Source organism: Staurois parvus, unplaced genomic scaffold (assembly GCF_062004578.1).
Source record: "Staurois parvus isolate SC_StPar_1 unplaced genomic scaffold, SC_StPar_1.0 ptg002508l, whole genome shotgun sequence".
Lineage (NCBI taxonomy): Eukaryota > Metazoa > Chordata > Amphibia > Anura > Ranidae > Staurois > Staurois parvus.
This window is the reverse complement of record NW_028320304.1, coordinates 123301-147960: the sequence shown is the minus strand read 5'-3', so window position 1 is coordinate 147960 and position 24660 is coordinate 123301.

Sequence of the window (24660 nt, the reverse complement as noted above, 5' to 3'; positions counted from 1 at the left end):
CAGTATTCGGTCAGAGACATACGTCCTCCAATCAGTATTCAGTCAGAGACATACGTCCTCCAAACAGAGCTCAGTATACAGTCAGAGACATACGTCCTCCAATCAGTGTTCAGTATTCAGTCAGAGACATACGTCCTCCAATCAGTATTCGGTCAGAGACATACGTCCTCCAATCAGTGTTCAGTATTCAGTCAGAGACATACGTCCTCCAATCAGAGCTCAGTATTCAGTCAGAGACATACGTCCTCCAATCATAGCTCAGTATTCAGTCAGAGACATACATCCTCCAATCAGAGCTCAGTATTCAGTCAGAGACATACGTCCTCCAATCAACGTTCAGTATTCAGTCAGAGACATATGTCCTCCAATCAACGTTCAGTATTCAGTCAGAGACATACGTCCTCCAATCAGAGTTCAGTATTCAGTCAGAGACATACGTCCTCCAATCAGAGCTCAATATTCGATCAGAGACATACGTCCTCCAATCAGTGTTCAGTATTCGGTCAGAGACATACGTCCTCCAATCAGCGTTCAGTATTCGGTCAGAGACATACGTCCTCCAATCAGTGTTCAGTCAGAGACATACGTCCTCCAATCAGAGCTCAGTATTCAGTCAGAGACATACGTCCTCCAATCAGCGTTCAGTATTCAGTCAGAGACATACGTCCTCCAATCAGAGTTCAGTATTCAGTCAGAGACATACGTCCTCCAATCAGAGCTCAGTATTCAGTCAGAGACATACGTCCTCCAATCAGTGTCCAGTATTCAGTCAGAGACATACGTCCTCCAATCAGCGCTCAGTATTCAGTCAGAGACATACGTCCTCCAATCAGTGTTCAGTCAGAGACATACATCCTCCAATCAGCATTCAGTATTCAGTCAGAGACATACGTCCTCCAATCAGAGTTCAGTATTCGGTCAGAGACATACGTCCTCTAATCAGAGCTCAGTATTCGGTCAGAGACATACGTCCTCCAATCAGAGTTCAGTATTCGGTCAGAGACATACGTCCTCCAATCAGCGTTCAGTATTCGGTCAGAGACATACGTCCTCCAATCAGAGCTCAGTATTCAGTCAGAGACATACGTCCTCCAATCAGTATTCAGTCAGAGACATACGTCCTCCAATCAGCGTCCAGTATTCGGTCAGAGACATACGTCCTCCAATCAGAGCTCAGTATTCAGTCAGAGACATACGTCCTCCAATCAGCGTCCAGTATTCGGTCAGAGACATACGTCCTCCAATCAGTATTCGGTCAGAGACATACGTCCTCCAATCAGTGTTCAGTATTCAGTCAGAGACATACGTCCTCCAATCAGAGCTCAGTATTCAGTCAGAGACATACGTCCTCCAATCATAGCTCAGTATTCAGTCAGAGACATACATCCTCCAATCAGAGCTCAGTATTCAGTCAGAGACATACGTCCTCCAATCAACGTTCAGTATTCAGTCAGAGACATATGTCCTCCAATCAACGTTCAGTATTCAGTCAGAGACATACGTCCTCCAATCAGAGTTCAGTATTCAGTCAGAGACATACGTCCTCCAATCAGCATCTGAAAGGACAGAGCAGCTTCTAGGCTGGAGGAGTCACAGTTTGCCACCTTCTTGAAGTCTAAAAGATTATCTCCAGACATTTCGGCTTTGGGAAGCAGCAGGAGACGAGGAGTGGGACCAGCAGGAGACGAGGAGTGGGACCAGCAGGAGACGAGGAGCGGGACCAGCAGGAGACGAGGAGCGGGACCAGCAGGAGACGAGGAGGGGGACCAGCAGGAGACGAGGAGCGGGACCAGCAGGAGACGAGGAGCGGGACCAGCAGGAGACGAGAAGCGTGACCAGCAGGAGACGAGGAGGGGGACCAGCAGGAGACGAGAAGTGTGACCAGCAGGAGACGAGGAGCGGGACCAGCAGGAGACGAGGAGCGGGACCAGCAGGAGACGAGGAGCGGGACCAGCAGGAGACGAGGAGCGGGACCAGCAGGAGACGAGGAGCGGGACCAGCAGGAGACGAGGAGCGGGACCAGCAGGAGACGAGGAGGGGGACCAGCAGGAGACGAGGAGGGGGACCAGCAGGAGACGAGGAGCGAGACCAGCAGGAGACGAGGAGGGGGACCAGCAGGAGACGAGGAGGGGGACCAGCAGGAGACGAGGAGCGGGACCAGCAGGAGATGAGGAGCGGGACCAGCAGGAGACGAGGAGCGAGACCAGCAGGAGACGAGGAGGGGGACCAGCAGGAGACGAGGAGCGAGACCAGCAGGAGACGAGGAGGGGGACCAGCAGGAGACGAGGAGCGAGACCAGCAGGAGACGAGGAGGGGCTCTGATTTGTCTGCCAGCTCTGATTTATATCCACAAATCAGAGGAATAAATTATTAGATGCAGAGAGATGAAAATACTTCCTTCTGATTGGACACTCTGTGGGCTGCATCTGCATGTAAAACTGTATTTGTAGCCCCTGTGGAATCCCAGAGAAACGCAGAAAACGGTTATGTGGCGCCGGATTGTGACAGCCGAACAGTGATTGGTACTGTCGGGATCGGACTGATGCGCTGGTGTCGGACATTCAATCCCCGACTTGGTGATTCAAGCCGTTCCTGGTCCAATTGACTTTGGGCATTTCAGACCCCAGAACATCCTGTGGGCGGGTACAGGAACACTCCCAGGGATGATTGGCTGAGGACTAATGTCCCGCCCACATCTAAGTTCCAATAAACTGATGACCTGAGATATGGACTTTGTGATTCGTATGGAGCCGGTTCTATCGACTATCAGATTACGGACTTTCTCTGACTGGCTCCAGTCGCAGGATAGATCTCGGTAAACGTTTTATTCCCTTTTATTTTATAGTGAAGTCATTTGTGTGTTTCTTGTATTTCTGTAACTTTTTATACTTTGTACATATTTTATGCTCCGCCCACTTTCGGGAAATTAAATCTTAAATTAAATAGTGACTTCTGTGTATTGAAGCTCGGGGTCATATCTCCGGAGAGATCGGATTGGAGAGATTGGATTGGAGGGATCAGATTGGAGAGATTGGATTGTATCATATTTTAGTGTCTTTATACGCTCGGTCAGCTCATTGCCAATCTGTATGCAATTGCACTGTGTGTGGGCAGATTGTATGTAGATTGTAAAGGTAACAGATCTGCAAGATGGAGATCTGTGTGTGTGGGGTGTCTCAGCAGACCGTTCTGCGGATGAACTGTTGGGTGGTGGCAGGCTACTGTTTGTGGTGTGTCTGGTGCAGGGGGTGTGCGGGGGGGAGAGGGGTGTGTCTGGTGTGGGGGGTGGACAGTGGAAGGGTGATAACATCGGGGTTCTGGCTGTAGGTAGCTGTAGGGACCCTAGAAGGGTGTAATTACTAAGCTGCTCCTGCCCTCTAATCAGTGCACCAGATTGTATGTAAGATTTGTATCTGCAGTGTGTGGTCAGCCCTCTGGATTGTAGTGGAGTCTCCCCCGGTGGTGGGCAGAGGTAGTGCAGCTGTGGAAGGATATCACGGCTGATCTTATATACGGATTATATATTCAGAGTTCAGTCCCCTTTATTCCCTCTTACCCCAAGTCACAGCCGCACGTGCGCCTCGGTTAGCTAGTCGCTGTGGGCGTGGTGTGTGGGGGACACGTGACATTCACCAGCCGTCTTCTGCCCCCCCAGTGTTCCGGTGCTGGTTCCCCGGCCGTCTTCTGCACCCCCAGTGTTCCGGTGCTGGTTCCCCGGCCGTCTTCTGCCCCCCCAGTGTTCCGGTACGGGTTCCCCGGCCGTCTTCTGCCCCCCCAGTGTTCCGGTACGGGTTCCCCGGCCGTCTTCTGCCCCCCCAGTGTTCCGGTGCTGGTTCCCCGGCCGTCTTCTGCACCCCCAGTGTTCCGGTGCTGGTTCCCCGGCCGTCTTCTGCCCCCCCAGTGTTCCGGTGCGGGTTCCCCGGCCGTCTTCTGCACCCCCAGTGTTCCGGTGCGGGTTCCCCGGCCATCTTCTGCACCCCCAGTGTTCCGGTGCGGGTTCCCCGGCCGTCTTCTGCCCCCCCAGTGTTCCGGTGCTGGTTCCCCGGCCGTCTTCTGCACCCCCAGTGTTCCGGTGCTGGTTCCCCGGCCGTCTTCTGCACCCCCAGTGTTCCGGTGCGGGTTCCCCGGCCGTCTTCTGCACCCCCAGTGTTCCGGTGCTGGTTCCCCGGCCGTCCTCTGCCCCCCCAGTGTTCCGGTGCGGGTTCCCCGGCCGTCTTCTGCACCCCCAGTGTTCCGGTGTCTATGTTCTAGAGACGTTTGGACGGAGAAGACATCAGTGAATAGTGAAGATACGACTTCTGTGGTCGGCATACGAGGACTTACCTGGGCCGGGGCCGGGAGACGGACATTTCCCCATGGAATATACTGGGCGTGGCACAGCCGGGAAGTCGTGTCCCCAAAATGTCCCCCCCCCCCACCATGAAGGGGTTGAGTCGGCCATCTATGGAGTCGGTTGGTCTCACTGAACTTGCTGAGCAGATTGGTGTCACGCAGTCTGTTGGCCAACCAGAGGGAGGCGATAGAGATCCACACAAGTCTCTGGTCCTCGCAGATCCGATATTCGTCTAGAAGATGAAATCTCCGAATTTGTTCATTTCTCTCATCACCGACTCCGACAGATATCCGAGAAACGAGTGTCAGCTCTGCAGGAGAGCGACCCCCGGAGTGACAATCGGGAGGGAACATTGATCCGTCATCGGGAATCTCTCAGTGTATGGAGACAATCGGGAGGGAACATTGATCCGTCATCGGGAATCTCTCAGTGTATGGAGACAATCGGGAGGGAACATTGATCCGTCATCGGGAATCTCTCAGTGTATGGAGACAATCGGGAGGGAACATTGATCCATCATCGGGAATCTGTCGGGGAATCTCAGGCGTGTTGATGGGATAGATTGATGATGAAATTCGATGGATGGGTGGACCTGCAGATGGCGATTTTGTCGATCATTCCTTGGTCGGCACGGTGCGGGAGAAGGACGATCGGTGGTGATAGATGGGCGGACGTATGGCGGGCGGATGGCGATTTTGTCAATCGTTCCTCGGTTGGTGCGGGAGAAGGACGATCGGCGGATGGCGATTTTGTTGATCGTTCCTCGGTCGGCGCGGTGCGGGAGAAGGACGATTGGTGGTGATGGATGGGCGGATGCACGGCGGGCGGATGGCGATTTTGTCGATCGTTCCTCGGTCGGTGCGGGAGAAGGACGATCGGCGGATGGCGATTTTGTTGATCGTTCCTCGGTCGGCGCAGTGCGGGAGAAGGACGATTGGTGGTGATGGATGGGCGGATGCACGGCGGGCGGATGGCGATTTTGTCGATCGTTCCTCGGTCGGTGCGGGAGAAGGACGATTGGCAGTGATGGATGGGCGGATGCCGATTTTGTCGATCGTTCCTCGGTCGGCGTGGTGCAGGAGAAGGACGATCAGCGGTGATGGATGGGCGGATGCACGGCGGGCGGATGGCGATTTTGTCGATCGTTCCTCAGTCGGCGCGGTGGGGGAGAAGGACGATCGGCGGTGATGGATGGGCGGATGGCAATTTTGTGGATCGTTCCTCGGTCGGCGCGGTGCGGGAGAAGGACGATCGGCGGTGATAGATGGGCGGACGTATGGCGGGCGGATGGCGATTTTGTCGATCGTTCCTCGGTCGGTGCGGGAGAAGGACGATCGGCAGATGGCGATTTTATTGATCGTTCCTCGGTCGGCACGGTGCGGGAGAAGGACGATTGGTGGTGATAGATGGGCGGACGTATGGCGGGCGGATGGCGATTTTGTCGATCGTTCCTCAGTCGGTGCGGGAGAAGGACGATCGGCAGATGGCGATTTTGTTGATCGTTCCTCGGTCGGCACGGTGCGGGAGAAGGACGATTGGTGGTGATGGATGGGCGGATGCACGGCGGGCGGATGGCGATTTTGTTGATCGTTCCTCGGTCGGTGCGGGAGAAGGACGATCGGCAGTGATGGATGGGCGGATGCCAATTTTGTCGATCGTTCCTCGGTCGGCGTGGTGCAGGAGAAGTACGATCGGCGGTGATGGATGGGCGGATGGCGATTTTGTCGATCGTTCCTCGGTCAGCGCGGTGCGGGAGAAGGACGATCGGCGGTGATGGATGGATGGTGATTTTGTCGATCGTTCCTCGGTCGGCGCGGTGCGGGAGGACGATCGGCGGTGATAGATGGTCGGACGTATGGCGGGCGGATGGCGATTTTGTCGATCGTTCCTCGGTTGGCGTGGTGCGGGAGAAGGACGATCGGCGGTGATGGATGGGCGGATGGCGATTTTGTCGATCGTTCCTCAGTCGGCGCGGTGCGGGAGGACGATCGGCGGTGATGGATGGGCGGATGGCAATTTTGTGGATCGTTCCTCGGTCGGCGCGGTGCGGGAGAAGGACGATTGGTGGTGATAGATGGGCGGACGTATGGCGGGCGGATGGCGATTTTGTCGATCGTTCCTCAGTCGGTGCGGGAGAAGGACGATCGGCAGATGGCGATTTTGTTGATCGTTCCTCGGTCGGCACGGTGCGGGAGAAGGACGATTGGTGGTGATGGATGGGCGGATGCACGGCGGGCGGATGGCGATTTTGTTGATCGTTCCTCGGTCGGTGCGGGAGAAGGACGATCGGCAGTGATGGATGGGCGGATGCCAATTTTGTCGATCGTTCCTCGGTCGGCGTGGTGCAGGAGAAGGACGATCGGCGGTGATGGATGGGCGGATGGCGATTTTGTCGATCGTTCCTCGGTCAGCGCGGTGCGGGAGAAGGACGATCGGCGGTGATGGATGGATGGTGATTTTGTCGATCGTTCCTCGGTCGGCGCGGTGCGGGAGGACGATCGGCGGTGATAGATGGTCGGACGTATGGCGGGCGGATGGCGATTTTGTCGATCGTTCCTCGGTTGGCGTGGTGCGGGAGAAGGACGATCGGCGGTGATGGATGGGCGGATGGCGATTTTGTCGATCGTTCCTCGGTCGGCGCGGTGCGGGAGAAGGACGATCGGCGGTGATGGATGGGCGGATGGCGATTTTGTCGATCGTTCCTCGGTTGGCGCGGTGCGGGAGAAAGACGATCGGCGGTGATGGATGGATGGTGATTTTGTCGATCGTTCCTCGGTCGGTGCGGTGCGGGAGAAGGACGATCGGCGGTGATGGATGGGCGGATGGCGATTTTGTCGATCGTTCCTCGGTCGGCACGGTGCGGGAGGACGATCGGCGGTGATGGATGGGCGGATGGCGATTTTGTCGATCGTTCCTTGGTCGGCGCGGTGCGGGAGAAGGACGATCGGCGGTGATGGATGAGCGGATGGTGATTTTGTCGATCGTTCCTTGGTCGGCGCGGTGCGGGAGGACGATCGGAGGTGATGGATGGGCGGATGGCGATTTTGTCGATCGTTCCTCGGTCGGCGCGGGAGGACGATCGGCGGTGATGGATGAGCGGATGGTGATTTTGTCGATCGTTCCTCGGTCGGCGCGGTGCGGGAGGACGATCGGCGGTGATAGATGGTCGGACGTATGGCGGGCGGATGGCGATTTTGTCGATCGTTCCTCGGTTGGCGTGGTGCGGGAGAAGGACGATCGGCGGTGATGGATGGGCGGATGGCGATTTTGTCGATCGTTCCTCGGTCGGCGCGGTGCGGGAGAAGGACGATCGGCGGTGATGGATGGGCGGATGGCGATTTTGTCGATCGTTCCTCGGTTGGCGCGGTGCGGGAGAAAGACGATCGGCGGTGATGGATGGATGGTGATTTTGTCGATCGTTCCTCGGTCGGTGCGGTGCGGGAGAAGGACGATCGGCGGTGATGGATGGGCGGATGGCGATTTTGTCGATCGTTCCTCGGTCGGCACGGTGCGGGAGGACGATCGGCGGTGATGGATGGGCGGATGGCGATTTTGTCGATCGTTCCTTGGTCGGCGCGGTGCGGGAGAAGGACGATCGGCGGTGATGGATGAGCGGATGGTGATTTTGTCGATCGTTCCTTGGTCGGCGCGGTGCGGGAGGACGATCGGAGGTGATGGATGGGCGGATGGCGATTTTGTCGATCGTTCCTCGGTCGGCGCGGGAGGACGATCGGCGGTGATGGATGAGCGGATGGTGATTTTGTCGATCGTACCTCGGTCGGCGCGGTGCGGGAGGACGATCGGCGGTGATGGATGGGCGGATGGCGATTTTGCGTTCGTTCCTCGGTCGGCGCAGTGCGGGAGGACGATCGGCGGTGATGGATGGGCGGATGGCGATTTTGCGATCGTTCCTCGGTCGGCGCGGTGCGGGAGGACGATCGGCGGTGATGGATGGGCGGATGGCGATTTTGCGATCGTTCCTCGGTCGGCGCGGTGCGGGAGGACGATCGGCGGTGATGGATGGGCGGACGCGCGGCGGGCGCTCTCCATCTTTAATAGCACAATTGCTCCATTAATTCGTCCTGTTTTGGGGGCGATGTATAAAGGGCGGTAATTCCTGGCAGATTAGGACAGATAGAGAGCGGCAGCGGCGCGCGCTCAAGGTATTTGTCAGACATAATTCATTCAGGGGCCCGTAATGCGGCCATCCATCATGCAGACGCGGCGTGGCGCTCGGGGCCCCGCGGGTGATGTATGAGCGAACATATGCAAGCTATGAATTATCAGGTGAAGGAAGTCAATTATCCACTCTAGGAATGAGTGTCGGGCGCCGGCGGCCTCGGGGCGCGTTTTGTATTTACCAAATCATTCCTCAGCCGGGGACGGCGGCCATCTTTTTTTTTATTATTTTGCTGTATTTTTCGGGAGGTCGCCCCCCCCCCTCCTCCCCGCCCCCCTCCCCCCCTCCCCCCCCCACAACCCGCTAAACGCCGAGAACATTTTGAACTTTTAATGCAATAATCCATTTTTCTATCTGGAGCCGTAAAAGATGGCGGAGCGCGCGCCCCCGCGCCCCCGCCGCCTCCATTCTGCTCTCCCTGTTCGGCCTTCAATCAGCGAATGACAGAGGAGGCTAATAGCCTGGCCAGGACGGGGAATAGCCGCGCTCCCCTGTTAGCGGCCCCCCAACCTTTGCATCTTCAGACGCGGGCAGATGGGGGCGCCGCGGCGCGCTGACACTTAGGGAAATGAGGTCGTTAGAGGGAATTACGGGGAGTTGGATGGCTCGGTAATAGGTTTTAATGATGGAATTTAGCATGGAGTCCCAGCGGGGACGCGGTTGATGTGCGCTCGGACAGGACGCTTAATAACCTGAGCGCTGCGCGGGGCCCCGCCGACACGCCGGATAATAGAGCCGCTAAAAATACAATCCGCCCACATCCATTATCCTGACCGAACGACTCCACCTGGAAGATCCGCCACAAAGTCACCCCCACAGCCTGAAAGAACGAAGCATCGGGGCCAGGAACCTCAGAACCAGGGGCCTCAGGGCCAGGGACCTCAGAACCAGGGACCTCAGAACCAGGGGCCTCAGGGCCAGGAACCTCAGAACCAGGGACCTCAGGGCCAGGAACCTCAGAACCAGGGACCTCAGGACCAGGAACCTTTAGGGCCAGGAACCTCAGGGCTAGGGACCTCAGGGCCAGGAACCTCAGAACCAGGGACCTCAGGGCTAGGGACCTCAGGGCCAGGAACCTCAGAACTAGGGGCCTCAGGGCCAGGGACCTCAGAACCAGGGACCTCAAGGCCAGGAACCTCAGAGCCAGGAACCTCAGAACCAGGGACCTCAGGGCCAGGAACCTCAGAACCAGGGACCTCAGGACCAGGAACCTTTAGGGCCAGGAACCTCAGGGCTAGGGACCTCAGGGCCAGGAACCTCAGAACCAGGGACCTCAGGGCTAGGGACCTCAGGGCCAGGAACCTCAGAACCAGGGGCCTCAGGGCCAGGGACCTCAGAACCAGGGACCTCAAGGCCAGGGACCTCAGGGCCAGGAACCTCAGAACCAGGGACCTCAGGGCCAGGAACCTCAGAACCAGGGACCTCAAGGCCAGGAACCTCAGAGCCAGGAACCTCAGAACCAGGGACCTCAGGGCCAGGAACCTCAGAACCAGGGGCCTCAGGGCCAGGAACCTCGGGGCCAGGAACCTCAGAGGCAGGGACCTCAGGGCCAAGAACCTCAGAACCAGGGACCTCAGAGATAGGGACCTCAGGGCCAGGGACCTCAGAACCAGGGACCTCAAGGCCAGGAACCTCAGAGCCAGGAACCTCAGAACCAGGGACCTCAGGGCCAGGAACCTCAGAACCAGGGACCTCAGGACCAGGAACCTTTAGGGCCAGGAACCTCAGGGCTAGGGACCTCAGGGCCAGGAACCTCAGAACCAGGGACCTCAGGGCTAGGGACCTCAGGGCCAGGAACCTCAGAACCAGGGGCCTCAGGGCCAGGGACCTCAGAACCAGGGACCTCAAGGCCAGGGACCTCAGGGCCAGGAACCTCAGAACCAGGGACCTCAGGGCCAGGAACCTCAGAACCAGGGACCTCAAGGCCAGGAACCTCAGAGCCAGGAACCTCAGAACCAGGGACCTCAGGGCCAGGAACCTCAGAACCAGGGGCCTCAGGGCCAGGAACCTCGGGGCCAGGAACCTCAGAGGCAGGGACCTCAGGGCCAAGAACCTCAGAACCAGGGACCTCAGAGATAGGGACCTCAGGGCCAGGGACCTCAGAACCAGGGACCTCAAGGCCAGGAACCTCAGAGCCAGGAACCTCAGAACCAGGGACCTCAGGGCCAGGAACCTCAGAACCAGGGACCTCAGGGCCAGGAACCTCAGAACCAGGGACCTCAGGACCAGGAACCTTTAGGGCCAGGAACCTCAGGGCTAGGGACCTCAGGGCCAGGAACCTCAGAACCAGGGACCTCAGGGCTAGGGACCTCAGGGCCAGGAACCTCAGAACCAGGGGCCTCAGGGCCAGGGACCTCAGAACCAGGGACCTCAAGGCCAGGAACCTCAGAGCCAGGAACCTCAGAACCAGGGACCTCAGGGCCAGGAACCTCAGAACCAGGGACCTCAGGACCAGGAACCTTTAGGGCCAGGAACCTCAGGGCTAGGGACCTCAGGGCCAGGAACCTCAGAACCAGGGACCTCAGGGCTAGGGACCTCAGTGCCAGGGACCTCAGAGCCAGGGACCTCAGGGCCAGGAAGCTTTAGGGCCAGGAACCTCAGGGCTAGGGACCTCAGGGCCAGGGACCTCAGGGCCAGGGACCTCAGAGCCAGGGACCTCAGGGCCAGGAACCTCAGAACCAGGGACCTCAGGGCCAGGGACCTCAGAACCAGGGACCTCAGGGCCAGGGACCTCAGAACCAGGGGCCTCAGGGCCAGAAACCTCAGGGCTAGGGACCTCAGGGCCAGGGACCTCAGGGCCAGGAACCTCAGGGCTAGGGACCTCAGGGCCAGGAACCTTTAGGGCCAGAAACCTCAGGGCCAGGGACCTCAGAACCAGGGACCTCAGGGCTAGGGACCTCAAAGCCAGGGACCTCAGGGCCAGGGACCTCAGAGCCAGGGACCTCAGGGCTAGGGACCTCAGGGCCAGGAACCTTTAGGGCCAGGAACCTCAGGGCCAGGGACCTCAGAGTCAGGGACCTCAGGGCCAGGAACCTCAGGGCCAGGGACCTCAGAACCAGGGACCTCAGGGCCAGGAACCTCAGAACCAGGGACCTCAGAGCCAGGAACCTCAGAGCCAGGGACCTCAGGGCCAGGAACCTCAGGGCCAGGAACCTCAGAACCAGGGACCTCAGGGCCAGGAACCTCAGAACCAGGGACCTCAGGGCCAGGAACCTCGGGGCCAGGAACCTCAGAGGCAGGGACCTCAGGGCCAAGAACCTCAGAACCAGGGACCTCAGAGATAGAGACCTCAGGGCCAAGGAACCTCAGAGATAGGGACCTCAGGGCCAGGAACCTCAGGGCCACCAACCTTAGGGCTAGGAACCTCAGAGCCAGGAACCTCAAGGCCACCAACTTCAGGGCCAGAAACCTCAGACCCACCTACCTCAGGGCTAGGAACCTCTGGGCCAGGAACCACAGGGCCAACAACCTCGGGGCCAGGAACCTCAGGGCTACCAACCTCAGGCCCACTACACCACACCTCTCCTGCCCTTATACCTGTCTCCTAGTTTCACCTGGAAATGTAGAATGTCTGAGGTATGAGGTACACGGGGCCTCACCGGGCACTGCTGCTACTAATAGGAACTCTACATGGAGACAGGTGCTCTTTATACCAAAAATGAACACAACTCCTGACCATAGACCTCCCTGGGGGCTCCTCCAGCCTCCTCAACCCCTCCTTCCAGCCAACTCCATCCTTCCATCCTCCTCTCTCCTTCCAGCCTCCTCTCTCCTTCCAGCCAACTCCATCCTTCCAGCCTCCTCTCTCCTTCCAGCCTCCTCTCTCCTTCCAGCCTCTACCATCCCTCCTTCCAGCCTCTTCTCTCCTTCCAGCCTCCTCTCTCCTTCCATCCTCCTCTCTCCTTCCAGCCTCCTCTCTCCTTCCAGCCAACTCCATCCTTCCAGCCTCCTCTCTCCTTCCAGCCTCCTCTCTCCTTCCAGCCTCTACCATCCCTCCTTCCAGCCTCTTCTCTCCTTCCAGCCTCCTCTCTCCTTCCAGCCTCTACCATCCCTCCTTCCAGCCTCCTCTTTCCTTCCAGCCTCCTCCATCCTTCCAGCCTCCTCTCTCCTTCCAGCCTCCTCCATCCTTCCAGCCTCCTCTCTCCTTCCAGCCTCCTCCATCCTTCCAGCCTCCTCTCTCCTTCCAGCCTCCTCCCTCCTTCCAACCTCCTCCCTCCTTCCAGCCTCCTCCATCCTTCCAGCCTCATCTATCCATCCTTCCAGCCTCCTCCATCCTTCCAGCCTCCTCCATCCTTCCAGCCTCTACCATCCCTCCTTCCAGCCTCCTCCATCCTTCCAGCCTCCTCTCTCCTTCCAGCCTCCTCCATCCTTCCTTCCAGCCTCCTCTCTCCTTCCAGCCTCCTCCATCCTTCCAGCCTCCTCCATCCTTCCAACCTCCTCCATCCTTCCAGCCTCCTCTCTCCTTCCAGCCTCCTCCATCCTTCCAGCCTCCTCCATCCTTCCAGCCTCCTCCATCCTTCCAACCTCCTCCATCCTTCCAGCCTCCTCTCTCTTTCCTTCCAGCCTCCTCCATCCTTCCAACCTCCTCCATCCTTCCAGCCTCCTCTCTCCTTCCAGCCTCCTCCATCCTTCCAGCCTCCTCTCTCCTTCCAGCCTCCTCCATCCTTCCAGCCTCCTCTCTCCTTCCAGCCTCCTCTCTCCTTCCAGCCTCCTCCATCCTTCCAGCCTCCTCCATCCTTCCAGCCTCCTCCATCTTTCCAGCCTTCCCTTTCCCAGTTTAGGGAGGATCCATCCTCATGAATAGATGATTTTCCACACGGTAAAAGGAAACCAATCAGAATGACATCCCCCGTAGTGCATTCACTCTGTAGTTACCAGGGACCCCCTTACATCAAAATTCCCCTTTCCACAAGAACCCACAGACACCCCCCCCCCCCACGGGGGGAACACTGAGGACTCTGATGTAAGGAGAGACTCTAATAATCCTGATGTAAGGGGTTACTCTGGGGAGCTTGATATAAGGAGGGACTCTGGGGACCCTGACCTATAGGGAAATGCTGGGGACTGTGATGTAAAGGGGGGCTCTGATGACTCTTTTATAAGGGAGGGGCTCTGGTGACCATAGTTTCCCTTTGCATCAGAGTCCACAGCATTCATCCATCAGAGTTCTCAGGGTACACAGAGTTCCCCCTTACACCATAAATAGAAAGCCTGCAGACTGATATAAGGGGGAACGCTGTGGACTCTGATGTAAGGGGGAACTCTGTGGACTCTGATGTAAGGGGGAACTCTGTGGACTCTGATGTAAGGGGGAACTCTGTGGACATTGTAAGGGGGAGCTCTGTGGACTCTGATGTAAGGGGGAACCCTGTGGACTCTGATGTAAGGGGGAACCCTGTTGACTCTGATGTATGAGGGAACCCTGTGGACTCTGACATCTGGGGGAACCCTGTGGACTCTGACGTCTGGGGGAACCCTGTGGCCTCTGACGTCTTGGGGTACCCTGTGGACTCTGATGTTTGGGGGAACCCTGTGGACTCTGACGTCTTGGGGTACCCTGTGCACTCTGATGTTTGGGGGAACCCTGTGGAGTCTGATTTAAGGGGGAACTCTGTGGACATTGTAAGGGAGAACTTTGTGGACTCTGATGTAAGTGGGAACCCTGTGGAGTCTGATGTAAGGGGAACCCTGTGGACATTGATGTAAGGGGGAACCCTGTGGACTCTGATGTAAGGGGGAACTCTGTGGACATTGATGTAAGGGGGAACCCTGTGGACATTGATGTAAGGGGGAACTCTGTGGACTCTGATGTAAGGGGGAACTCTGTGGACATTGATGTAAGGGGGAACCCTGTGGACTCTGATGTAAGGGGGCACTCTGTGGACTCTGATGTTAGGGGGAGCTCTGTGGACTCTGATGTTAGGGGATCCCTGTGGAGTCTGATGTAAGGGGGTACCCTGTGGGCTCTGATGTAAGGGGGAACCCTGTGGATTCTGATGTAAGGGGGAACCCTGTGGAGTCTGATGTAAGGGGGAACCCTGTGGACTCTGATGTAAGGGGGAACTCTGTGGAGTCTGATGTAAGGGGAAACCCTGTGGATTCTGATGTAAGGGGGAACTCTGTGGACTCTGATGTAAGGGGGAACTCTGTGGACTCTGATGTAAGGGGGAACTCTGTGGACTCTGATGTAAGGGGGAACTCTGTGGACTCTGATGTAAGGGGGAACCCTGTGGATTCTGATGTAAGGGGGAACCCTGTGGAGTCTGATGTAAGGGGGAACCCTGTGGACTCTGATGTAAGGGGGAACCCTGTGGACTCTGATGTAAGGGGGAACCCTGTGGATTCTGATGTAAGGGGGGAACTCTGTGGACTCTGATGTAAGGGGGAACCCTGTGGACTCTGATGTAAGGGGGCACTCTGTGGATTCTGATGTAAGGGGGAACCCTGTGGAGTCTGATGTAAGGGGGAACCCTGTGGAGTCTGATGTAAGGGGGAACCCTGTGGAGTCTGATGTAAGGGGGAACCCTGTGGACTCTGATGTAAGGGGGAACCCTGTGGAGTCTGATGTAAGGGGGAACCCTGTGGAGTCTGATGTAAGGGGGGACCCTGTGGAGTCTGATGTAAGGGGGGACCCTGTGGAGTCTGATGTAAGGGGGAACCCTGTGGACTCTGATGTAAGGGGGAACCCTGTGGAGTCTGATGTAAGGGGGAACCCTGTGGAGTCTGATGTAAGGGGGAACCCTGTGGACTCTGATGTAAGGGGGAACCCTGTGGACTCTGATGTAAGGGGGGACCCTGTGGAGTCTGATGTAAGGGGGAACCCTGTGGAGTCTGATGTAAGGGGGAACCCTGTGGAGTCTGATGTAAGGGGGAACAGCTGATGGTTTTATTGGAGTTGTTCTTTCAGTCAGTCCTTCTTGGAGGGGTGTAGAGGACTCTGTCCCGGGTCCCAGGTTTGTGTGTCCGGAGGTGTCGGGTCCAGTAATTGGGAGTATGTTCTGTGTATACGGACCGCCATACATACGTGTGCCGGGTGTACAGGGACCAGGGGCAGGTTCTATCCGTGTCACTCTGGAGGTCTTCATTGTGAAGCCGGTAGATGAACTCTTCTGGGAAGGCCGTCCACACACATGACCTTTCATGGCTCCTCCCAGGCTCAGTCCGTAGGGTTCAGTATTGAGTTGGCCCCGCCCTTTCCACACACATGACCTTTCATGGCTCCTCCCAGTCTCAGTCCGTAGGGTTCAGTATTGAGTTGGCCCCGCCCTTTCCACACACATGACCTTTCATGGCTCCTCCCAGTCTCAGTCCGTAGGGTTCAGTATTGAGTTGCCCCGCCCTTTCCACACACATGACCTTTCATGGCTCCTCCCAGTCTCAGTCCGTAGGGTTCAGTATTGAGTTGGCCCCGCCCTTTCCACACACATGACCTTTCATGGCTCCTCCCAGTCTCAGTCCGTAGGGTTCAATATTGAGTTGGCCCCGCCCTTTCCACACACATGACCTTTCATGGCTCCTCCCAGTCTCAGTCCGTAGGGTTCAATATTGAGTTGGCCCCGCCCTTTCCACACACATGACCTTTCATGGCTCCTCCCAGTCTCAGTCTGTAGGGTTCAATATTGAGTTGGCCGTAGCCGTAGGAGCTGCATACATGGACAGGGGGGGGGGGACAGTGAAGGAGCTGCATACATGGATGGGGGGGGACAGTGAAGGAGCTGCATACATGGACAGGGGGGGGGGGGGACAGTGAAGGAGCTGCATACATGGATGGGGGGGACAGTGAAGGAGCTGCATACATGGACAGGGGGGGGGGACAGTGAAGGAGCTGCATACATGGACGGGGGGGGCAGTGAAGGAGCTGCATAAATGGATGGGGGGGACAGTGAAGGAGCTGCATGCATGGATGGGGGGGGACAGTGAAGGAGCTGCATGCATGGATGGGGGGGACAGTGAAGGAGCTGCATACATGGATGGGGGGGACAGTCGCTATGATGCACACATAGGCCGTGTCCTCCTCCAGGTGAGGGGGGACAGTGAAGGAGCGGCATACATGGATGGGGGGGGCAGTGAAGGAGCTGCATACATGGATGGGGGGACAGTGAAGGAGCTGCATACATAGATGGGGGGGACAGTGATGGAGCTGCATACATGGATGGGGGGGACAGTGAAGGAGCTGCATGCATGGATGAAGGGGCAGTGAAGGAGCTGCATACATGGATGGGGGGGGGGGCAGTGAAGGAGCTGCATGCATGGATGGGGGGGACAGTCGCTATGATGCACACATAGGCCGTGTCCTCCTCCAGGTGAGGGGGGGACAGTGAAGGAGCGGCATACATGGATGGGGGGGGGCAGTGAAGGAGCTGCATAAATGGATGGGGGGGACAGTGAAGGAGCTGCATACATGGATGGGGGGGACAGTGAAGGAGCTGCATGCATGGATGGGGGGGGGGACAGTGAAGGAGCTGCATACATGGATGGAGGGGACAGTTGCTGTGATGCACACATAGGCCATGTCCTCCTCCAGATGAGGGGGGGACAGTGAAGGAGCTGCATACATGGATGGGGGGACAGTGAAGGAGCTGCATACATGGAAGGGGGGGGGGGAGGCACTGAAGGAGCTGCATACATGGACGGGGGGCAGTGAAGGAGCTGCATACATGGATGGGGGGGACAGTGAAGGAGCTGCATACATGGATGGGGGGGGGACAGTGAAGGAGCTGCATACATGGATGGGGGGGGGGGACAGTGAAGGAGCTGCATGCATGGATGGGGGGGTCAGTGAAGGAGCTGCATACATGAATGGGGGGGGGGACAGTGAAGGAGCTGCATACATGGATGGGGGGGGACAGTGAAGGAGCTGCATACATGGATGGGGGGACAGTGAAGGAGCTGCATGCATGGATGGGGGGGGCAGTGAAGGAGCTGCATACATGGATGGGGGGACAGTGAAGGAGCTGCATACATGGATGGGGGGGACAGTGAAGGAGCTGCATACATGGATGGGGGGGACAGTGAAGGAGCTGCATGCATGGATGGGGGTCAGTGAAGGAGCTGCATGCATGGATGGGGGGGACAGTGAAGGAGCTGCATGCATGGATGGGGGGGACAGTGAAGGAGCTGCATACATGGATGGGGGGGACAGTGAAGGAGCTGCATACATGGATGGGGGGGACAGTTGCTGTGATGCACACATAGGCCGTGTCCTCCTCCAGGTGGGGGGGGGACAGTGAAGGAGCTGCATACATGGATGGGGGGGGGACAGTCGCTGTGATGCACACATAGGCCGTGTCCTCCTCCAGGTGGGGGGGGGACAGTGAAGGAGCTGCATACATGGATGGGGGGACAGTGAAGGAGCTGCATACATGGATGGGGGGGACAGTGAAGGAGCTGCATGCATGGATTGGGGGGAAGGGGGACAGTGAAGGAGCCGCATGCATGGATGGGGGGGACAGTGAAGGAGCTGCATGCATGGATGGGGGGGACAGTGAAGGAGCTGCATACATGGATGGGGGGGACAGTCGCTATGATGCACACATAGGCCGTGTCCTCCTCCAGGTGAGGGGGGACAGTGAAGGAGCGGCATACATGGATGGGGGGGGCAGTGAAGGAGCTGCATACATGGATGGGGGGACAGTGAAGGAGCTGCATACATAGATGGGGGGGACAGTGATGGAGCTGCATACATGGATGGGGGGGACAGTGAAGGAGCTGCATGCATGGATGAAGGGGCAGTGAAGGAGCTGCATACATGGATGGGGGGGGGGGGCAGTGAAGGAGCTGCATGCATGGATGGGGGGGACAGTCGCTATGATGCACACATAGGCCGTGTCCTCCTCCAGGTGAGGGGGGGACAGTGAAGGAGCGGCATACATGGATGGGGGGGGGGCAGTGAAGGAGCTGCATAAATGGATGGGGGGGACAGTGAAGGAGCTGCATACATGGATGGGGGGGACAGTGAAGGAGCTGCATGCATGGATGGGGGGGGGGGACAGTGAAGGAGCTGCATACATGGATGGAGGGGACAGTTGCTGTGATGCACACATAGGCCATGTCCTCCTCCAGATGAGGGGGGGACAGTGAAGGAGCTGCATACATGGATGGGGGGACAGTGAAGGAGCTGCATACATGGAAGGGGGGGGGGGAGGCACTGAAGGAGCTGCATACATGGACGGGGGGCAGTGAAGGAGCTGCATACATGGATGGGGGGGGACAGTGAAGGAGCTGCATACATGGATGGGGGGGGGACAGTGAAGGAGCTGCATACATGGATGGGGGGGGGGGGACAGTGAAGGAGCTGCATGCATGGATGGGGGGGTCAGTGAAGGAGCTGCATACATGAATGGGGGGGGGGACAGTGAAGGAGCTGCATACATGGATGGGGGGGGACAGTGAAGGAGCTGCATACATGGATGGGGGGACAGTGAAGGAGCTGCATGCATGGATGGGGGGGGCAGTGAAGGAGCTGCATACATGGATGGGGGGACAGTGAAGGAGCTGCATACATGGATGGGGGGGACAGTGAAGGAGCTGCATACATGGATGGGGGGGACAGTGAAGGAGCTGCATGCATGGATGGGGGTCAGTGAAGGAGCTGCATGCATGGATGGGGGGGACAGTGAAGGAGCTGCATGCATGGATGGGGGGGACAGTGAAGGAGCTGCATACATGGATGGGGGGGACAGTGAAGGAGCTGCATACATGGATGGGGGGGACAGTTGCTGTGATGCACACATAGGCCGTGTCCTCCTCCAGGTGGGGGGGGGACAGTGAAGGAGCTGCATACATGGATGGGGGGACAGTGAAGGAGCTGCATACATGGATGGGGGGGACAGTGAAGGAGCTGCATGCATGGATTGGGGGGAAGGGGGACAGTGAAGGAGCCGCATGCATGGATTGGGGGGGGGACAGTGAAGGAGCTGCATGCATGGATTGGGGGGGGGGGGCAGTGAAGGAGCTGCATTCATCCATCAGCCGGGTCAGGTGACCTTCCATGCACAGTGGCTGATTGCTGGCACGGGAGCAGCGACTCGATTGGTGAATCTCCGATGAACTTCCAGCGGCAGAAGTTTCTCCTGATTTATGGAGAGAAGTTTCCATTATTTATGGAGCCGTCCGCTCCGCCATGACTGGAATCTGCGCTGTGATGGGGAGATTTGTCACCGGCGGCGGGTCGATGGTAATTACCTCCCTGACACGGCTTCTCTGATCAGCGACAGATCTCGGCGGCGCTAACACGAGGCGCAGGACGATCGATAGCGCAGAGTTATGGCTCTCGGATGGACGCTGAGCACATGATGGCGGAGCGCGCTCTCCCCCCCAGCTACAGGCAGCCGACATTGCTGAGCGCCCGACGCGGACACATCCATCATAGGAACACACAGTACAATGGACCCTCCGTGGGATCATTCAGCTACGGGTGGAGGAGAACGATGGACCCTCCGTGGGATCATTCAGCTATGGGTGGAGGAGAACGATGGACCCCCATGGGATCATTCAGCTATGGGTGGAGAACGGTGGGTACCGGCATAGAGCCCGGCTATGGGTGGAGGAGAACAGTGGACCCTCCGTGGGATCATTCAGCTATGGGTGGAGGAGAACGATGAACCCCCGTTGGATTATTCAGCTATGGGTGGAGGAGAACGATGGACCCCCCCGTGGGATCATTCAGCTATGGGTGGAGGAGAACGATGGACCCCCCGTGGGATCATTCAGCTATGGGTGGAGGAGAACGATGGACCCCCCGTGGGATCATTCAGCTATGGGTGGAGAATGGTGGGTACTGGCACAGAGCCCGGCTATGGGTGGAGGAGAACGATGGACCCCCCCGTGGGATCATTCAGCTATGGGTGGAGAATGGTGGGTACCGGCACAGAGCCCGGCTATGGGTGGAGGAGAACAGTGGACCCTCCCGTGGGATCATTCAGCTATGGGTGGAGAACGGTGGGTACCGGCACAGAGCCCGGCTATGGGTGGAGGAGAATGATGGACCCTCCCGTGGGATCATTCAGCTATGGGTGGAGAATGGTGGGTACTGGCACAGAGCCCGGCTATGGGTGGAGGAGAACAGTGGACCCTCCGTGGGATCATTCAGCTATGGGTGGAGGAGAGGACGATACGGGACAGAACACTTCCGTGGGTCCACTCAGCGCACCACTGATGGAGAGATTTGGGTTCTCCGGCCACGGAAGGCTCGGTAAGTCCTTGATGGGAGATTTCTCATTCCGGCCATCGACTTCATTTCTACAATTACTGCTTTCTAATTAGCCGCTTTTATCCGACCAATCCCGGCGTCCGTGGCGGATGAAATCTCATTAATGCCGAATATTACCGTCCGGCCGGATAATCCATACGTGGTGACGGCTCATTCTTCTCCCGGATTATTACATCGTTACACATCGCTCTCAGGCAGCTTTATATATAGAAGGACGATCGTTCCGGAGCCAGCAGGAAATCTACCCAGATATTTGTTACTGATGGCGCCAACATAGGCAGAGGCCACGTTGTGTCCAGTACTGATGGCGCCAACATAGGCAGAGGCCACGTTGTGTCCAGTACTGATGGCGCCAACATAGGCAGAGGCCACGTTGTGTCCAGTACTGATGGCGCCAACATAGGCAGAGGCCACGTTGTGTCCAGTACTGATGGCGCCAACATAGGCAGAGGCCACGTTGTGTCCAGTACTGATGGCGCCAACATAGGCAGAGGCCACGTTGTGTCCAGTACTGATGGCGCCAACATAGGCAGAGGCCACGTTGTGTCCAGTACTGATGGCGCCAACATAGGCAGAGGCCACGTTGTGTCCAGTACTGATGGCGCCAACATAGGCAGAGGCCACGTTGTGTCCAGTACTGATGGCGCCAACATAGGCAGAGGCCACGTTGTGTCCAGTACTGATGGCGCCAACATAGGCAGAGGCCACGTTGTGTCCAGTACTGATGGCGCCAACATAGGCAGAGGCCACGTTCTGTCCAGTCCAGGTATTTGTTACTGATGGCACCAACATAGGCAGAGGCCACGTTGTGTCCAGTACTGATGGTGCCAACATAGGCAGAGGCCACGTTGTGTCTAGTACTGATGGCACCAACATAGGCAGAGGCCACGTTGTGTCCAGTACTGATGGTGCCAACATAGGCAGAGGCCACGTTGTGTCCAGTCCAGGTATTTATTACTGATGGTGCCAACATAGGCAGAGGCCACCTTGTGTCCAGTACTGATGGCGCCAACATAGGCAGAGGCCACGTTGTGTCCAGTCTGGATATCTCCATACAGACCCTCCTCCATTCTGTAGAGACTTACCTCCATACAGACCTACCTCCATAGAGACTTCTATACCTACCTCCATATTGCACTCAGAGCCCCAGACTGCGGGAACTGACACCAAGGACAAGGAAAATGTTCGATCTGCAGACTTCCTTGATTTCTCACATAGGGGGATGGGTTCTGATTGGTTGCTATATACAAAATATCTCAGATCCAGAGGAAGGCCAAACCCCCCATGCAGGATGGTCCAATCTGCCCCACCAGGGGTAATTCCTGTCTGATCCCCCAATCAGATTTTCCCTGGGTCACCCATCAATGGTGTTGCCACCTATTCATGGTTCATCATGGTTGGAGATTGTCCTGGCACGGTGCAGTGCCAGTCTGACCTTAGACCTCCACCACAGATAACTTCCGACCCTTCATCCTCAGATCCCAATTCCAGGAATCTTCCACACTTCTCATAAATAGTCAGGATTTCATCTGGTGGTATCACCTGTACCTGGTTCATCATGGTTGGAGATTGTCCTGGCACGGTGGAGAGTCTGACCACCCGTAGACCTCCACCACAGATAACTTCTGACCCTTCATCCTGAGGTCCTGATTCCCAGCATCCTCTGGACTTTCCATTAATAGTCAGGATTTCATCTGGTGGTATCACCTGTACCTGGTTCATCATGGTTAGAGATTGTCCTGGCACGGTGGAGAGTCTGTCCAGCCGTAGACCTCCACCACAGATAACTTCCGACCCTTCATCCTGAGGTCCTGATTCCCAGCATCCTCTGGACTTTCCATTAATAGTCAGGATTTCATCTGGTGGTATCACCTGTACCTGGTTCATCATGGTTGGAGATTGTCCTGGCACGGTGGAGAGTCTGACCACCCGTAGACCTCCACCACAGATAACTTCTGACCCTTCATCCTGAGGTCCTGATTCCCAGCATCCTCTGGACTTTCCATTAATAGTCAGGATTTCATCTGGTGGTATCACCTGTACCTGGTTCATCATGGTTGGAGATTGTCCTGGCACGGTGGAGAGTCTGACCACCCGTAGACCTCCACCACAGATAACTTCTGACCCTTCATCCTGAGGTCCTGATTCCCAGCATCCTCTGGACTTTCCATTAATAGTCAGGATTTCATCTGGTGGTATCACCTGTACCTGGTTCATCATGGTTAGAGATTGTCCTGGCACGGTGGAGAGTCTGACCACCCGTAGACCTCCACCACAGATAACTTCCGACCCTTCATTCTGAGGTCCCGATTCCTGGAATCCTTCAGTCTATTAATAGTCATGATTTCATCTGGTGATGAGATGCTGAATATATTCGATGTATATTATTATCATATGCATCGAGTTGTGCGGTCACCGGGGACCCGGGAACACCATTCATAATAGATTCAGGGAAATGGAGGTGAGATGAGTAGCTGGCAGCTAAATGGCTCCAGGATTGTTGGTAGACAGCCAGCGACACTGACAGATTATGGCAATGACACCGACCTGTCCACCTCACCGGCCTACTGGATGCTTCTATGTACAGAGATCGGCAGATGTCCACCTCACCGGCCTACTGGATGCTTCTATGTACAGAGATCGGCAGACGTCCACCTCACAGGCCTACTGGATGCTTCTATGTACAGAGATCGGCAGACGTCCACCTCACCGGCCTACTGGATGCTTCTATGTACAGAGATCGGCAGACGTCCACCTCACCGGCCTACTGGATGCTTCTATGTACAGAGATCGGCAGACGTCCACCTCACCGGCCTACTGGATGCTTCTATGTACAGAGATCGGCAGACGTCCACCTCACCGGCCTACTGGATGCTTCTATGTACAGAGATCGGCAGACGTCCACCTCACCGGCCTACTGGATGCTTCTATGTACAGAGATCGGCAGACGTCCACCTCACCGGCCTACTGGATGCTTCTATGTACAGAGATCGGCAGACGTCCACCTCACCGGCCTACTGGATGCTTCTATGTACAGAGATCGGCAGACGTCCACCTCACCGGCCTACTGGATGCTTCTATGTACAGAGATCGGCAGACGTCCACCTCACCGGCCTACTGGATGCTTCTATGTACAGAGATCGGCAGACGTCCACCTCACCGGCCTACTGGATGCTTCTATGTACAGAGATCGGCAGACGTCCACCTCACCGGCCTACTGGATGCTTCTATGTACAGAGATCGGCAGACGTCCACCTCACCGGCCTACTGGATGCTTCTATGTACAGAGATCGGCAGACGTCCACCTCACCGGCCTACTGGATGCTTCTATGTACAGAGATCGGCAGACGTCCACCTCACCGGCCTACTGGATGCTTCTATGTACAGAGATCGGCAGACGTCCACCTCACCGGCCTACTGGATGCTTCTATGTACAGAGATCGGCAGATGTCCACCAAGCTGAACGTGAAAGAAAAAAAAATTATTCTGTAAATGAAAATATGGAATGTGACTTGAAACGTCCAACAAATGACCCCCGCAGAGCATTGTCCTAACCAACCCTCACAGAGCCGCCGCCCACTCCAAGAAGAGCCAATAAACTGCCTTCATAGTGCCCACTGCACCTGCCTATCTCCTGGCACTGAGCTGGACTCCACACATTCAGCAAATCCCCCCATGTTCTTATCTCCACTAGAGGGCGATACGTCACACTATCAGTCCACATGTGGACATCCACCCTTAGCTGACACCTGCACTGCCCCAGGTGGAGGTTCAGGAGAGACTCCAGCCTCCCCCACACTGCACTCCGCAACCCCAGAACCAATCACAGTATGGACCAGACATTATAGGATGATGGCTGAACATGTGACCGTGATCCAAGGGCAGATTATTCATTCATTTTTACAGGTACTTATATAGTGCCGTCACCATACACAG